The 7,066-nt window shown below is 36.8% G+C and overlaps 1 pseudogene; it reads left to right on the top strand.

Moving 5' to 3' along the window:
* Nucleotides 1-1,020: 1,020 nt before the first annotated feature.
* LOC115301577 lies at nt 1,021-2,060 on the top strand (annotated as a pseudogene).
* The last annotated feature ends 5,006 nt before the right edge of the window (nt 2,061-7,066 follow it).

The following is a 7,066-nucleotide window of genomic DNA, read 5'->3' as shown; positions in this document are numbered from 1 at the left end:
TAAAATTTTTAACAGCCTGTAATGATAGTGATGTAGAGAAGCCAATACATATTGAGCACTTGTTATGCTTTAAAAACTATTTCAGTGTGTTACTTAGAATTTGTAGTATCATAGTAATCTCTACAAATCAGGGAAGTGACTAGCACTTGAATCCCATTTTCCAGATGAGAAAACAAAGACAAAATTAAGTTATTAAGGCACCTAAGATCATACAGGTAGGAAGTGGGACAGATGAGATTTGAATATAGTTTGATCCTAGAGAATGAAAAAAATATATGCTTCATTAAGAAAAGAAAATAAAATAGTAGTGAAACGACAGAGAATCTTTGCACTGCTATGCTTCTTCCTACGAGGTCCTTGCAACACACCTATCTGGAACTCCTGACTGCCATCACTCACTTGCCTTAGCTGCACTTTTATAGATTTTCATGGAGCTGTCTTTGTTATTGCCTCCACCTAAAGCCTAGCACAGTATCATTTAAAAAATAGCTCTTGATAACTATTTTTGGACAAATGATTAAAAAACAGATTCTGCATACACATGTAGCTAGGTAATCCCTCATAAATAGTAATAGTCTATCTCTTTTTCCCCATGAGGACCACAGTCTATTTGAGGAGTAAATCAAGGGAGATGCAGATAACTGGTGAAAATACATTAGTTATGGACAAATTAAGAATCTTTCATCACCTATTTAGTCTGCTTAATCAAAAATTATAATTTCAGTTTCTATTGATATGTATTAAAACAAAAGCACACTCATAATAAGGAATAAAAAGATATAAGGGAGATGCCTCAAGTCTGAATCCTGACATCTCATTTTCTTTCTGGAACAGTGTGAGCTTACCACTCACTCCACCTTCTCCTCCAACTATCAGCATGGCTGAGCTCCATGCTGTCACACAGCCACTAGGTCCAGCCTCTCAGCACTGCAGTCATTATCTGTACAGGTGCTGGGGTCAATCCAATGGATCTTGGTGTCCTATTCCACGAGCTTACAGGGCCACTGGAAGTCCTGGGAAATGGCTCTAGGTCTGGTGGATAGAGGGTGCAACCAGGCTGAGAAGGAGACCATGTAAGACCCGAATGACTGACTGCCCTCTTATGTAGAGATGGTAAGGAGCCAGAAGGCTAACAACCAGGGACTGAAGATCAAAATCTGGGAACACCTGGAGAAGAAAGGGACCCAGGTCAGGGATTAGGGCATTACTTCAAGACCATCAAGGGGCTGAAGGCCCAGATCTTCACAAATTCTCTGGAAAATGTCTGCATCATTCTCGATTGACAATGCCCATCTTACTGCTGATTACATCGTGCCAAGTATGAGATGAACCTGGCTGTGTGACAGTCTGTGAAGAGTGGCATTCATGGACTCCACAAGGTTTGATGACACTGTTGTCACTTGGCTGCAATGGGCATGGAGATGAACTATTGCAAGGAGTATCTGTTCTTCATAAAGAACTATGAGGAGAAAGTAAAGGGTCTAAAAAGCCAGATGGCCAACTCTGGGATCACTATGGAGTTGGATGCCCTTAATCCCTGAACCTCAGAAGGATCATGGCAGACAGCAAGCCCAGTACCATGAGCTGGATTAGAAGAACTGAGAAGAGCTGGACAAGTACTGGTCCTAGAAGATTGAGGACAGCACCACAGTAGTCACTGTATAAGCCATGATGGGAGCAGCTGAAATGATGCTCAGGGAGTGGAGATAGAAGGCCCAGTCCTTGGAGACCCACCCAGATTTGGTGAGAAATCTGACAGGGCTAGCTTGGAGAACAACCTGAGGGAGGCAGAGGCCCACTCAGCCATGAAGATGGAGCAGCTCAACAGGATCCTGCTGCACGTGGAGTTGGAGCTGCCCCAGATCTGGGCAGAGTGGCAGCAACAGAATCATGTGTAGGAGGCCCTGATGAACATCAGGGTCAAGCTGGAGGCTGGGATCACCACCTACCACTGCCTGCTAGTACATGGAGAGGACTTCAATCTTGGTGGCACCCTGGACAAATGCAATTCCATGCAACTCATATAAAAGACCACTTTCTGCAGAATTGTGGAAGGCTAAGTATCTGAGACCGACAACACCCCAGTGTTGAGACTATGAGGAAGCAGAAGCAGGGTACCCTTTGGGGAGCAGGAGGCCAATAAAAAGTTAAGTAAAAGTAAAGATATAGGGGAAAGTTGACTGTGTTAAAGAGTGAAATTTTTCTTCAGCAATAATACAACTGTAAACTTCAATCTAGTCATTGCCCTAATTGTCATGAATTCTGAAGTAAGAAAAATCCTGAATAAATGAGATTTTTTTACCCTGTAATTGAAAGAGAATTATTTTAACTGACCTAGTTTCTTCTTTATCAGACAATTTAAATCCTTTTTTATTCATAACATTTTATTGAAGTACAAGTCATTATGTTCTTTATGTGTGAAATATTGAAATCATTTTCTGAGACTTTACATCTTATTTTTGCTAAACATATCTATAAAATAAAGGAAAATATGAGGGTAGTAAAACAATGGTTATGACCAGAGGAATAGTTATTCAATGAAAGGGAAGCAATCAAAGTAGTAACTTTTATTAGTAATCTAAGAAATGAGGATGATTTTTTTCATTTTGGCCACATAGATATGTGCTCAAGAGATTTAAAGGTTTCTATTTAGAGTTAACCTCAATCATTATAGTTAACTTTAAAAATTATTAAACTTCATTATTTTAAATGATGGACTTAACTCTATAACTGAAAAAGGAATAAATCAGCTTACTTGAGAGGTGCAATAATGTTCTAGTTACTAGAAACATCAGAATAGAAAGTTATATTGAAGGACTACTATATCTTAAAATGTAAACAAGTGACTCCTGTTTTAGTGACAATGATTAGGCTGTTATAATAAATAGTTCCCCTAAAATTAAAGGGAATTAGGCAAAATTCAATCTTTGATCTAAGTAAATTATATGTAATCTTGTAAGTTTTGCTTTACAAACCTTAAAGTTCACTCAAAATACTTCATTATTTTATTAGAAAATCAGAAGGAAAAAGTACTATACAATTATTTATATGTGAAACATTCAACAAAAAGTTATCTAATTGGTGTATTACAGATTTCAAATCTTTGAAAAGTTACTATGTCTTAAAGCAAGATAAACTTTATATCATAGGAATCCTAATTATAAATTTGACATTTCGACTGAGAAATCCCACTGGCTCTCTATGAAATAAGGTAACAATAAGACAAGAAATACTTTAAAAATCTCTTCAATAAAGCATGGCATTTAGAAATGTTATGACTTGGAAAAGGTGGACTACATATAGTACTTTTCTTTAAGGAAGATCTCCAGCTTAGTTTAAGTAGTCTTTGAGAAACTAGTCAATGAGTGTTTGTTCATCTGTTTCTTTTCTTGAAATTGGCAACTATTTCTTTCTTGTCTTTCATATCAACTTAAAGGACGTCCTTAAAAGTTTAGAGTCAAGAAGAACCGTGGCCCTGTAGGCCAAGGCCTAGAGAAGTTCCCTAAGTTGACCTAAAGCAAATAAATACCCAACACTCTCTGTATAAATGCTTAAATTGGTATGATTTCACTTACATGAATTAAGCTTAATGGCAACCAACCTATATTAAATCGATGATATTTATCAAATATAAAAATCCACAAATCACATTAAAAGGGTAGTGAGGTTAATTTTGTATGCTTTGGAAGAGAGTCCATAGTGACTCCCAGGTGCCTTTTACTGAGGGTGCAATGCTGGAAGAAGTTTAAAAAGTAAGAGCATATTAAATTGAATGCCAAATTTGAAGTAATGGATACTTACATCCAAAGGGTATTGTGTATATTATAGCCATTCAGCACCTTATTTCACATAAAAGGTTTCTAAGAAGGTTTTAAGAGCTAATATGCTAATATTGAAGGTATTAAATCATTTATGTATGGGAATAATTTCATTGCTCCTTTTTCTAAATATTCTAGCTAACACAATTAATCTCTTTCATTTTATTAATAACATTTAGAGTGTAAAAGATTAAAATGTGAAGGAAAACATCAAAATAAAGGAGATCTTGCTAGTCCCTCTACATATATATTATACAAGGGATGGCAAATATGTTCTCTCTCATTGGCTATTGATAATTGGTAATGGTTACCAGAATGGCTATGTAAGAAGGGAGCTTAGGTTGAATATAATCTCAGAGAAAAATGATTATTAAGATATTTGCTATGGTTTCTTGATATTTGCCATCTGCCAGTAGATCTTTGATTTTTGCAAGAGAGATTGATAGAACCTCTGTGAATTTCCTTTTTCAAATCAGAACATATAATTTTGCTCCCACAAAACAAACATCCCTAGACAAAAAATAAGTACTGAGAGAGGTGAGTATCTTTCCATTTCTTTTGCTCATTTACCAGCTACGAAGCCCACTCTTATACATCTTAATGTATGTGATTCAAATTTAGGTCTCAGGAAAATTAGAAACTAGTTTGTAGACTTTCAGATGGAAAGTGCAACTGTTTAATATGTAAATGAAGAGTCTACTTTTATAAATACTGCTCAACTGGCTTCTCCAGGGCCATGGGTGAAAATATTATTTTACTAATTTGTGCAATTCAATAATATTTGATTAAAATCCAAATCATGCAATTAATTAGGCCAAGGTTTTTCAAATAAGGAAAGACCAAGCTCTTTTTGTCCTACCATAAATTGGGAACACTGCCCATTGCACCATCTTCAAAGCACATGATAAGGTGACAAGCAAGAGAGGCATTTAGGATGAATTTAAGATACAAAGCATCACAAGAAAACTCTCCATAGTCTCATCACCAAATTTGGAAGCTAATAATACCATTAGGAAAAAGGATTACATTGAGGAAAAACCTATATGACATCTATACCACCGATGTCATCTACTTAAATGGGTTGCAGGATATGGCACAGCCAGCTGAAACAGCCCGACCTACACCTAGGAGATAAGATCATTCAGGTTCACAGTGACCCAGCCACACCGCACAGATCTAGAGGTGCTGGGCTCACAGTTGTCATGAGGTAATATGAACAGGCCATTAAAAAGGCTGTGATAACTTGCTCCTCCCAGCCACGGTCTATTTGTTTTGCTGCATGCAGTAAACAATTCTCTCACTAGAACTGGCAGTACTTGGTGGTGAGATTCTTTTCCCTTTGAACTGCTTTAGGAGGCTTTGGAAGGCATTAAGAAGACTGTGTGTGTACTCATATTATCATTTTTCCTGTTTGTGTATGTGTCTGGCACAACTATGTGTGTTTGTCGTGTGACCTAAAAACATCTAAAGATTTTTTTTTAGTCCTTCTTAAGTAGTTACTAGGTTTCATTTTAGAATTCTGGTGCGTTCGGGACACATGAAAGCAGAGACCTATTTTTCATTGTTTTTAAATGACTTGGAGCTTTTGTTTACCTGGTGAATTTCCAATTCACTTGTACCTTATCAATTTGTGACTTTGCCAATTGGTGAGCTTTAATTTTATGGCTTCACTGAAGCTTTCTTGAGACAGGCTATTATGATAGCATCTCTGTAAGTGCAGCAATATGACAAGCTTCCAAGGCAGTTGTAAAACAATTATAACTGCCACTAAAATGTCTTGGTTCGGATTGATATTAAAATGAACAAAGGGAACTCAGGAATCTAAATGTTCTCAGAGCCTATAGTGCTTTCTGGGTGAAGATTTTTTTCCACCCAGACCAATCAATAGTAACCTCCTGATTATTTTTTGGGGGACTGATTAAAAGTATACGTGCCTCTCTGTGCCAAATGAAATTTCCAAATTCCATTTATAAATGTAAAATATAATCTTGAGACATTATATTTTTATTAAAATTGTTTTTCATTATTAAAAAGACAGATTTTGTGTTTGAATGAAATTCATTTTTTAGTTTTTTAAATGTTTTATTTATTCTTGAGAGAGAGAGAGCGTGCAAGTACAAGCTGGGGAGGGGCAGAGTGAGAGAGGGACACAGAATTCGGAAGCAGACTCCAGGCTCTGAGCTTCAGGGGCTCAAACTCACAAACTGAGAGATGGTGACCTGAGCTGAAGTCGGACGCTTTACTGACTGAGCCACCCAGGCACCCATGAATGAAATTCTTTGCTATCATAACAATAGACATCATGGCATCATTATATTTATTTCCAGTACCAAGACACTCTCATGGGCACAGAGGACCCAACTGGCCCTGTTGTAGCTTTTTGAGGTCCCCTATGTAACATAAACGCAGAGACCGGTCTAGTGGATAGAATGTTAAAGATTTTATTGACCATTTGTTTCCTTAGCAGTACCTCAGAGGCAGGTCGTAACCCATGACACAACTTAACTAGAGGAGGAAACAAAAAAAATCATAGATAGTACTTTACATGAACATTATTTCCCCTGGAAACTATTCTGTCCTCTTTATCCATCATCACAACAATGTATATCAACTAATAGTTAACTAGAACTATGAATAAAATAGATGGGCAAATTACTGATGGATGCCTTTTCTGAAATTCTATTTCCTTCAATGACGGTCTGTGATCTTTGCTATCCCCAGTTAAGTTTTGCCTACTACCAACTCCAGACTCCTCTGTTTCGTGATATTTTCTATTTCTCTGTTCTGCCAATGCCTATATTATGTGGTATTAGGGGGAAACATAATTCTTTGCTTCAACCAGCTCCTGACAAAATCTGCAGAACTTCTCTTTGAGATGGGCAAACATATGGAATGCGAGTAAAGTTATTCTTCATAATAAACATTTTTAACTCATGAAAAAGATAACTTAAAAAGGCCATATGTTTTAAGAAAGTAATTTTATTATGGAAGCTTCTGGGTAGGGAATACAAAAAGGAAAAAAATCTGGTATCTTAAAATTCTCATGAAGCTTACTGCCTTACACAGTCAACACTATTTCTCATACAGTATTCTCCTTGAAGTGCTTTGCAGTAGAAATAACAAAAGGGCAGAAACCAAGCAGTGGTCTCATTAGCCAGAGACCCGTAGGTTTGTTCTTCAGTTGGGCTAGTCCTGTTTTAAAAGTATTATATTAAACTAATAACAACAGAATTTTGGGGAATCAAAGA

Source organism: Suricata suricatta, chromosome 1, assembly GCF_006229205.1.
Source record: "Suricata suricatta isolate VVHF042 chromosome 1, meerkat_22Aug2017_6uvM2_HiC, whole genome shotgun sequence".
Classification (NCBI taxonomy): domain Eukaryota; kingdom Metazoa; phylum Chordata; class Mammalia; order Carnivora; family Herpestidae; genus Suricata; species Suricata suricatta.
Note: the sequence above shows the minus strand (reverse complement) of the source record. Positions and strands in the feature narration are given on the sequence as shown.